Genomic DNA, 12,174 nt, shown 5'->3' with positions numbered 1-12,174 from the left:
TTTATATATTGTATAAAATGTAAAGGAATACCTGGCCCTTCATTTCACAGATTCAACTGAAAGTATTTGAGGTATCTTACATCAAAATTCATTTGACACATTTTAGTGGTTTTTTTTTTTAGATGACATAGGACACCATTAAAGTTTTGCATTTGCTTTGCTAAAAATTGTCTTAAAAAGTACCAAATTTAGAGAGTTATGTTAATATTTTTCTTGCTGATGAGTATAATTTTTTTTAAAATTCCTTCTGTTTAAAGCATTTTAGAGAGATTCTGAGCCAACCATGGGTATATTGTTGTTACAAATGATTTTTCTCAAATGGGCTTGTGGAAAACAAGTAGAACATATAATTTCTCTTTTTTAATTATTTCAAGACCAGAATATCACAAAACTAAGCATTAATATTGCTGATTGTACCTTAAGTAAATACAATCCCTGTAAATACAAAAGGGGAAGAAAAGAAGAAATCAATTGATGAAAAATTTATATTATTGATTTCATTTATTTTCTGAGTGAAAGGAACTAAAGCTCTTGCTACTCCTTTTGTTTGAGAAGTATTATTTTGCCTTTTCATATAAATTTATTGCGTGGTTTGAGTTTCTGGAATTTCCCTTTCCTGAACCCAATGTTTCCTAACACTTCTAGCCCCCTCAGGGAAGGGGGCCAAGCATCTAATTGGTTATCAGAAGCTGATATTCCTATTGTTGTATCTCCAATATCCAATGATGATAGCCTGAATGAAACCATGATTACTGTCTCTGAGCCACCAATCTCTGAAACTGACAACCTGCTAAATGAGGATTTTCAGACAGTAGGCAGAAAACAGAAAAGAAAAAAACCTTCTATGAGTCCTCCTGAAATAATGGGACTCTCGAACCCAAATCCAGCTGTGGAGATAAAGGACAAATCCATTATCCTTTTTACTCCAACAGTAAAAGATCAATCTTTCTCTATCAAAAATATTACTAACATTAGAATGAATCTTTTCAAAACTTTTAGATGCAGCTTCACTGTGAATGTGAACAGAGATGGTTCACTAATGGTTATGTTTCTAGACAGAAATGAAGCCTACAAAGCCCTTAGCCTAAATAAAATTGGCAATATCCCTGTTACACCTGAATGGTGGAAACCAACACTGAAAAATTCTCAGAAAATAGTACTGTACAACATACCATTGGAACTGTCAAATGACGACTTGAAAGATGGCCTTATGAATAATAAGGGGGAAATACTGGAGGTTCTAGATGTTCATCGTATGGGCAAACTAGATTCTAAGGGAACAAGAAGTAGTAAGAGTGTTCTCTTTATCTTACCTGCTAGTTCCCAATTTGACTCAGTATTCCTTTTTGGTCAGCAAAAAGCTCATAAAATATACCAAGAAAAACCTCTTCAATGCTCAAAATGTTTTAAGCTTGGTCACTCATCTAAGTATTGTTCTTCTTCTGTGCCAGGGTGCCCTAATTGCCTTGGTAATCACTCCTTGTCTACAGAAAGTAGATGCACTGAAGTGCCTAAATGTACAAACTGTGATGGTAGACATCAATCAACAGATCACAATTCATGTCCTAAATATGTTCAACAAGCTAAAGTTTTAAAGATTGCTCTTCAAGAAAATGTTCCTTTCCCAATAGCTGCAATGGAGCTGGCCAAGCGGTCCAAAGTACCATCAGGTCCAAGAGTTAATGAGGCCAAAGAAGGGAATTTAGCCCTTCCTCAAAAACCCTGGCTACAGGTCCACAAGAACCACCCAAATCAGGCACTCATACCTCCTACTGAGACTTCTTACCCTCCATTGGCTAAGGAGCATCCCAAGGTGGCTGAAGCTAGTCCATCCCTCAACAATCCTAAAACTAAGCCTAAATCTTGGTCTGAAAGAGTGGCAGCTTTTCCTAATATTTCTACTCAAGCCATAACTATGCAAGATAGAGTTGGACCTCATATTACTAATTTAATTAAATATGTTGCATCAGTGGACTTAATATTACAATCAAATATGGCTAAAGATAAAAAAGCCAGTATAACAAAAGAAATTGCAGAATACTACTTTTCCAATTCTATTTTCAATGAAATAGGAACAGAATTATCATCCATTCTCTCAAAATATCATGCATGTCACCTATTCAACCCTTCCTATGTTAACTAAGCTGCAGATCCTACAATGGAATTGCGTCTCTTTAAATTCAAATAAACTTGCTGATCTTATCCAATGTGCAAATGATAAGAGAATTGGAATTATTTGTCTACAAGAGACTAATCTTCATCAGTACAAGAAAATCAAAATGCCTGGGTACAAGTGCTACAGGAAGGATAGATCAACTAACAGAAAGGGAGGGGGTGTGGCAATTTTTGTTCATGTTTCAATCCAACACTCCCCTCAACCCTTAACTATCTACAGGGATGAAATAGATGTTGTAGGCATATTAATTACCTTAGCTAATGGTAACCATCTTGCCATAAAATCCTTTTATAATCCATGTGGGAGTAAGGACATCCAAAGTATCTTGGAAACAGAATTATCAGGTAATAATACCTTTATTTTTGGTGATTTTAATGCCCACAGTCCTCTCTGGGAACAATCAGCAGGTAGCAACAAAGCAGGAAGAGGAATAGAGTACATATTGTCCAATTTTCCTGACACCTTGATTTTCACTCCATTTGACTTTCAGACCAGGTATAATATTTCTTCTAACTCTTTCTCAACTATAGATTTGCTTCTAGGTCCTTCTTCATATTATGATTTAGTTCAGATGGTAAAGGTGTCGTCTCTTCAATCTGATCATTGTGCAATTCTTACATCATTTCAAGATTTATGCTACACTCCCAAACCCTACGTCCCTACATTTATCAACTCCAAAGGTAATTGGTCCCTTTTTCGTGAGATATTAAATGAAGTAGATTTTTCCTTTGTTTCTCCTAATTATGATATTAATGCCATTGAGTCTAATTTGAGATCAATCCTGCTGGAGTCAGCTAAATCGGCAATTCCAATGACTAGGGTACGTTTTTACAATGGCTCCAAAAGACCCAAGAATTGGTGGAATGATGAGTGTAGGGTTGCAGTTCTGGCAAAAAGAAAGGCTCGTAAAATGTTTCAAAAGCACCCATCTCAGTCAACAGCAATCTTTTATAAGCAGTCATGTGCTAAGGTGAAACTAATTTGTAGGAGAGCTAAACAGAGTACATGGCTGAATTTCAGCTCAAGTATCAGTTTTAGAACCCCAATTTCAAAGGTCCATAATTTCATTAGCCAACTAAATAGTGGAAAGCAGCCTAATGATGACCGTTGATATTATATCATTCAGGATGGATATCCAATTGTATCAGATAAAAAGAAGGCAGATCTGTTTACCAATGTTTTTAAAAACGATTGCTCAGATTATCATCCCAGCCGACCTCCTTTTTGTAATCTCCCTCTTACCTGTTCTTATAAGGGCACTCTGATGAAACCTTTTTCCCCAGATGAATTTTGTGTAGCACTTAATTCTCTTAACATCAAGTCTTCCCCAGGTTATGATGGTATTTGTATGAAGTGGATTCTTGAGTCCCCAAAGGTGTTTCATACAGCCCTCTTAAGTCTTTATAATCTTATTTGGTCAAGTCAAAAGTTCCCAGATGCCTGGAAGATTGCTCAGGTATTCCCAGCTTTAAAACCTTCTTAATCATCTAATGATCTCAAGTCTTACCGTCCTATATCAGTATTACCTTCCTTTAGTAAAATTCTGGAAAGGCTTGTCTTATCAAGAATTGAGTGGTTTTCTGAAGTCAACAATCTCTTTCCTAGTGAACAAACAGGTTTCAGAAAAGGACATAGCTCTTTAGATAACATTACCCGGCTAGAAATTGATGTTTGTAACTCCCTCAAAAAAAGACATGTCACAATGGCTGTTCTGTTTGACTGGTCGAATGCCTATGGAAATGTAGTCCACAATAAATTATTGGAAATCCTAATAAATCTTGACTTCCCGTATCCTTTTATAAGTTTTATAAAGTCTTTTCTAACTGATAGATATTTTTACGTTCAAGTAAATCAGTCTAGAAGTGAGCAATGCCCCATTACGAGAGGACTTCCTCAAGGTGCAATATTGAGTCCTCTTCTATTCAACTTGTATGTTTCTGAATTTCAAGTACCTCATGCATCATTTGGCCTTTATGCAGATGATTTGATCATTTGGAAGTCAGGAAGGGATATTAGCCTTCTTCAAAGCCTTATTCAACAGGATATAAGTCTAGTCCAGAGATTCTCTTTAGCATTTGGCTTCCCAATATCAATCAGTAAAACTAAAGCCATTATATTTACTAATGGTACTCTAGATCCTCCTAATCCACTGACAATTTTCTCAAGGGAGATCCCATATTGCGATTCAGTGAAGTTACTTGGTTTATTAATGGATTCTAAAATGCAGTGGCATGAACATATTAATTCTTTGAAATCTCTGATTATTCAGAGACTTTGTATTCTAAAAAGACTTGCTGGAAGTAAGTGGGGATGTCACCCAAAGATTATTTTGGATTTTTACAAATTATATATTCGTTCAAATATAGAATATGGGATTCAAATATTTTCAGCTCGTCCCCCATCCTCATTCAAAATCCTTGAATCTTTACAAAATTCTGCTATTCGAATAGCTTTGGGTGTGCATAAGCATACTCCTCTGTCAAAGTTAAGAACACTGTCGGGATTGGTGTCCCTAAGTGAAAGAGGATCTAGTCTAAGGATAAAGTATTTCTCGCAAATCCAGGCTAATGGAGCCAAGCATGCTGTATATGCACATACCTTTGCTGAGAAGTCAGCCTGTCCCAATGCCCATTCATCATGGAATCAGTTTCAACTGGAGGTCCCAAACTGGAATCAACATTCGCTTCATGCATATCCCTTTACTGAGTCCCCCCCATGGGAAATGAGTCCTCCAAGCTGTCAAGTAGAACTTATCTCTATTAGTAAAGATTTGATTCCTAATTATGAGATCCAGACTATTTTGGCTGAACACATCTCAAAGGCTTACCCCAACTATAGAAAAATATTTACTGATGGATCCGTCCAGAGGGAAAGAGCTGGAGCAGGAGCATGTATCCCATCCCTGAATTTGAATATTTATTCTCCTCTCCCATTGGGATCTTCTATCTTGTCTGCTGAATTATGTGCCATCCGCCTGGCCTTGGATGCTCTTATAAATTATAACATTGAATCTGAAAATATACTCTGTCTCTCCGACTCTAAATCATCATTACTACTGATCCAAAATATTAATAGAATTGCTAATGACAAAGATTTATATAATATTAGAAGACAGCTTCTTAATCTAAAGATCAAGGAAAATGAAGTTTATTTTCAACATGTTCCTAGTCATAAAGGTATAAAATATAATGATATGGCTGATTCTCTAGCAGCAAAGGCTTCCATGTTATCTCCTAGTCCTTCCTCTGACCTCAATTCACGAGATATTATCAGGCAAAGATCCAAAGTTAATCACAGTACATTAATGTTATCTCCATTTCATACAAGATTAAATACAGTGCTATATTACCGGCTGAAATCAGGTGCCCTACTTCTAAATAGCTTGTTATTTAATTGGAAGCTACATCATTCCCCTTTATGCCGAATCTGCTTTTCAACAGAGGAAACAATCCAGCATATTTTATTTGATTGCCAGGCTCAGAGTGAGGAGACTGTTGCTCTTAAGCGTTTCTGCTCCTTGGCTAAGATTCCAAATACTTATACAGCTATCCTGGACTCTAACCTGCCATGGGAAATTGATCGTAAGATATTTAAGGCAGCAATTGATACCTTAAAGAAGAGAAATATTGTTTAATAAGGATTAAAGCTTGAAGAAGTCAATTTTTAATGGGACGCGATTTATCCATAGTTTTTGATTGTGCAGAAGAGAGCGGGAATGAGTAGGAAGAGCCGTATTGGTACCGGCCGGCCTAGTGCCTTAAACTGCTGGGGACAGGTAGCTCAGGTACTCGCACTTCCCACAATCAATAACAGTGTATTATTGTTCATAATCGTATATATCCATTGTTCGCAGACTGGAGGAGAATAGCGCTTCCAGTAGATAGTTTTTCTGAAGAAGAAGTCAAAGAGGTGAAAGGACTTGTTGTTAGTCCATATACATCCCTACAATTTTTGGACCTGGAACTTTGTGAATGTTATATTTATGTCATGTCCAGAATTTTAAAGTTGATCTTCATTGTTTTGTTTTAATTTCCATGGCCATAGGACTTTAGTGTATTAAAACCTACCTATGTCCATCCATTTTCTTTTAAACAAAGAGGAGTTCTATGTTTCCTAGCTTCAATAAATTTATATGCAATTTTGAGACCAGGGTTACAAAGTAGATCAAAACTTGCAAGTGGAACTATGATATGATTAATTAATTTGTAAGAAATGTATATCAATTTAAAGATTTAAAAAATTATGTAGAAAACAAACAAGACAAATAAATAAAAGTATCCCTTTACAACCATTTAATTAAGTGTAACAAATGTAGATAATCCCTAAGATTGAAATGAACAAAGCTTCAATTATGAATCTGTTTTCTTTAAACAAACTGAAGGGACAAACCTCCAAGCTATGACAAATTCAATCTCACTTTTGATCTCTTTCCTTTTCAATAGGAACTTTCTTTGGATTTTTTTCAACCAAGTAAAATCAGTTCATATGTTTGATTTACAAATAAAGTGAACATACTCCTTGATGCCTTTTTATATTTTTTACAAACATAATAAGTGCTTCAAGTACAAGTTTTTGAGCTCTTGAAAATGACCAAAGTATACTCAAATAGTTTTTGGGTATAAGAAAGCTTAAAACATTGGTCTATAACTTACTGTTTCATTATTAATCCATTTTTACATGTTGTATAATCTATGAGCACTAATTTTCCACAATTAAGTTGGATTAATAAATTTTACAATATTATGCTGTATTTCTGCTTCTTTAATGCCAAATTTTCAATTAGGGTATGTGTTTTTGGTCATTTTTGACAAAATAATGTATGTTTTTCACTGCCAAAATTTGTTAGGTTAAGTAAGGTCAAAAAGTGCTTAAACTTGAACTAGCAAAATAAGCAATTACTATATTTGTAAAGAACATACAAAAAGGCATCAAGTGGTATATTCACTTTATTTGTAAATCAAAATATGAACAACAAGAAATTCACCTCTAACATGCCTAATTTGCAAACATATAGCCCAAATTATATATTTCCAATGTTTTCTGCCACCTTTTACTTGTTTTTCCAGTTCTTGTTTTGCCACTGTTGCATCAATGGACAGGTTCCAGGGTTGAGGGATAGATTGGCAGAATCAATAGAAAATATGTAATTTCAGCTCTAGATTTCCATATTAGGAGGGTTGGGGCTAAAGTAGAGCAGGGCTGCATGTAGAAAGCTATAATTATTATGTAAATTACAAAGAATCATCTTTTTTCAACAGGTTTTTTTCTACAGGTCTACAGGTCCTTCTCTTGGCTTATACCACATTAAGCATTATATAACCAAAGAAGAATAAGTAGCAAAAAGCTATATAAACATAAGCACAGGTTATTTAACAATGACTTCTCTAGTGCTTAACTATGACCCCTTAGTAATATTAACAAGAAACAAGGGTAAAACTGGTGCAAACAGTATTACTGGCTTTCATATAAAGTGAATATACCGCTTGATGCCTTCTTTTATGCTCTTTACAAATATAATAATTGCTTCTACTGCAAGTTCAGATTTAAGCACTTTTTCACCTCTTGACCTCTTGAAAATGACCTATAAATGGAGTCATTACAAATCTGTAATAGTTTAGAAACAAATTTGGGCTATATATTTGCACATCAGGGGGGTAGGGGTAAAGCATAGCATATGCTTTTATTATATTATATTTTTTATATTTTATTATATATGTAAACTAACCATTGCTGTTTTTTTTAATGTGTTTGTGCACATCAAATTTTAATGAAAAGAGAAATCACCAGTGCAACAGCACACACATAAAAAAATTCAAGCAATGGTTAGTTTACATATTTAATATATGCTACACTTTACCCCCACCCCCTGATGTGCAAATATATAGCCCAAATTTGTTTCTTAACTATTACAGATTTGTAATGACCCCATATATAGGTCATAAATTGATGCCCCAAGGCATCAAGTGGTATATTCACTTTATATGAAAGCCAATAATACTGTTTGTACCAGTTTTACCCAATGGTAAAACTGGTGCAAACATAAATAGGTAGCCTAACAGAAAAAGTGAAATTTAGTGTAAATGACAATCAGGAACTGGATACTGGATCAAGGGGGCCAAAAACAGGGCTATATAATTGGAGTTCAAAGAACGTGGTGATTTTTTAGTGAAAAAAAAAAACACTTCCCTGGTTAATTTAGGACTTTGAATCAATTAGCCTACCAAAATTTTCCTATTCTATGCAATTAAAATAGTTTTCCCTTTTCAGAGCATTAAGACAATTTATCACAATAAAAAATATCCAAAGCATCTTGAATGGAATGACTTAAAAAGGCAAATGACAACCACAATTTGAAATCTTACAATTAAACTTCTGGCCATACAAATTGTATTAGGCTACCCAGCTCTGAAATAATTGCTGAAGGTGTATATGCCTGTAAAATTAGAAACAGACCCAAAGTCCCAGCCTCTTCCTTGTCAGAACTTCACATAGCATTAAAACAATAATTACACGTGACCAATGTTGTTATTATTCGCAATTAATCTTGCCGTTTTAGGTGACACGTGGCCAGAGAAGTATTTGTTGCTATCTTTTAGGGGTTAAACCTCGATTAGTAAAAATCCCATTGGATAAGTAAACAAACGCACCCTCTGATGACTTAGTACGCAGATGAAAAACACATTACAGTTGACCAAATCCTAAACAGGGAAATAGCACTACTTAAGGCCTTTTTTCGCGTCAACCAGCTGGTTTAACCAATGACAGCTTTGGTTTAACCAGCTTGTATGTTTAACGCAAAAACGGAAAAAATTACATATGGTTGAGCTCAAACAAAACTGGTTCACGAAAACACTTTTTACTTGTCGGTTTGGGCAAAAAATTTCAAACATAAAACATCCGTATAGTGTTAAGAGTGTCAATCTATTATAATTAAATGATTTAGCACTGGCTTAATTTCCTCCGGATTTGACATATTTCACATTAGTTTGAGGTCAGAGAGAATTGAAAAATGATCTAGCATACTCTCTGGTATATTTGAAGAGATAGGAAGGGTCAGAATTAGTGGAATCTTGGGTTAAATTGTTCAGGTAATATATTGGAAAATGTTGTATTCATACTGTAAAAGCAAAATTATCTATAAAAAAGTCCTAAATGATAAGACTTTAGCTTTGTTGAGCTACCCTAAACAGAGGATAAAATTCTAGTTTGACTTCTTTTTGTTTTGATTTGGAATTCTACTAGCCTACCAGGCTATAGATTAAATTTCCAGTCAAATTCCAGTTTAGCTACTTTTTGCTATCTTTGATTGGGGTTATGTTAGGTGAATGAAACTTTCAGTGATTAATCCATAGCTAAAAACATACTCTGAGAAGCTATTGCTAAGCTTATGTGATAACCCTCTTCTGTTTTTAAATCTTGGAATTTTGCGTATTGGACTGGTCTGTAACTATTAAAATTTTGGTAAAACAACATCTTACCTTAATTTTCAGCTAGCAGTTTCTGTTTCTCTGGTTTTAGCTCTGAAAATGCAATTCTTGTTATTTGAGTAGAATTTTAAGCCATATCAGTGTTTGGTATTTAAATATAGGGAAATGTATATCCTGAAAGTTTCCTCATTTTCCTAACCTAAACCTTTTTCAAGATAATACAAATTTATCTAAAATAGAATTTTACCAAACAGAAGTTTAACCTAATAATTTGTAATAACATATTGTTCAGGCTAGCCTTTGCAATCCCTACAAATTTTGGCTCTTCACAATAAAGCACTATTACAGGCTTAGCCTAACAAAAGAAAGTAGCAAACTGCTTAATCTTAATAAAAAAAAATCCAAAGGACTTTATATTTCTTCAATACAAAATATATATTAATTTTTGTTTTCGGTAGAATACTAGTTAAGTATAAACCAGCAAATGTTTAAGAATTTTTTGAGGGGGGACAGCTGCCTAAAATTAACAAAATATTTCTGATAAGCACAAAAATATAACAAATTAAGCTAAACTAGGAAAATAGTTTTGTTCTCACTGAACAGTTACCATAACACATAATGTGTTGTAAGATTTTGCAGTACTTGTGCATTATAGCCACCACATTCAAGTTCTATTGAGAAGTTTAGTTTGGCTAATGTTAATGACATAAAATAAAATATGATGAATATATAAAACTTTATCAACAAAATTATGAAAACTACAACAAAGAATCCTGGAATTTGTAAATCAGCATCATATCTAAATATACTGTATCTTACATTGTGATAGATTGTTTTAACGCCCTACTGTACAGGGGTAAATATTTAAATTATGTATCATAGGCAATTATCTGAAGAGTAATCTATTAAAAGTCTCCTGAGCTAACTAGGGAAGTTTTTTCTTTCTTTTTTACTTGCTTTAGCCTGTATCCAGTTCCTGATTGCCATATAAATTCCATATTCATAGTTAAATAACATAAGCCTTTGTATATAGACTATACCTTGTTGCTAATTTTTCTGGGCATAGAATGTTTGATTTGGTAAAGCCCTAGAGAAGGACCTGAAGAGAAAGAAACATAATAAAAAAAAATTCATGCTTCATAATTTTTAGAATAATAGCTGGTAACACATTTTATATTCAACTTTGCTCTACTTTACCCCTCAATCCTCCCAATATAAAAATGTATTGCTGAAATTTCCTATTTTCCATTTGTTTTGTCAATCTGTCTCTCTAACTTCATCCCATGTAGCTGTAAATTAAACAAATGTGACAAACAATAACTAGAAAAACAGGTGACAGGAGGTTAAATGCATTGAAAATATGAAATCTGAGCCATATTTCTGCACATTGGGAGGGGTATTCAGATAAAGCATAGCCTAACTTAATGATTTTCTCTTGCTATGTAGGGTAATTGGAAAGTCACTTGTATATCATGCTGTCCTTTTCAGTTTTAGTTGGATAGAAAAAATCCAAAGAAAGTCCCCTTTGAAAAGATAGGAGCCACAAAGTGAGATTGTATTTGTCAAAGCTTGGAGGTTTGTCCCTTCTGTCTGTTTAAACAAAACAGAATCTTAATTGAAGCTTTGTTCATTTCTATCTTAAGGGTGCACAACAATTATGATATAAGGTACTTTTCTTTATTCAATTGTCTTCTTTTTTGTCTAAAAGACTTTTTTTTAATCTAGATGTTTCATAAATTGCTCATTTTTACCAGAAGTTCATTTGACCTACTTTGAAATCCCTGGTCTTAAAATTACATTTGACTTTGTTAAAGCTAGGAGACATAGACCTTGTATTTGTTTAAAGAAAGTGAATAAACATTAGTAATTTGTATTGCACTAAAGCCCTAGGGCCATCACAATTCCAAACAAAAAAGAAACTTCACTTTTGAATATTCAATATTGTCTAACATAACAGAAACAAAGAAAAAAAATTACCAAATTTTACTTCTGCACTCTACTGTCAACATGAGACATTGTCCAAAATTTTAAAATCTTGCAAAACATTCATCCCTCATCACATTCACCAGCCATCTCTCATCAAGCCTACACTTCATTTATCATCTCAATCAATCCTACAAATGCATCAAATAACCCACTCTCTCATTAGTGCTTCCATAGATATGGTCAAAGTAAGAGCCATCTTGCTTACATTTTATTATATCTAGAGGTTTTCTGTAGCTAAGTCAGTACTTAAATATTTCATACACCTTTGTAAACAACCTTAAGATGGTAAAATAGGTTGGATTATCCAAATTTTTAGTTGCCACAATATATTTCAATCATTATTGTAATATAAAGGGCAGCCAATAGTAAAGGACCTGAATAAATATTTTAAGGTAATTAAAAAGGTTTATTACTCAAAAACTTGATAAAACTAAAAGGGACTTTTTAATGATTGATTACTTTAAAATATCTACATTATACACAACAATAAACCTTTGCTATAAAGGGAAAGTCAGTAAGGCCCAAAAACTATTCAATACTAATTGTGGTTTGAGACAGTTTGCTGAATGTCTAAATGATTTTAGA

This window comes from Artemia franciscana, chromosome 17 (assembly GCF_032884065.1).
Source record: "Artemia franciscana chromosome 17, ASM3288406v1, whole genome shotgun sequence".
NCBI lineage: Eukaryota > Metazoa > Arthropoda > Branchiopoda > Anostraca > Artemiidae > Artemia > Artemia franciscana.
The sequence above is the reverse complement of the archived record's forward strand: the minus strand, read 5'-3'. Positions refer to the sequence as shown.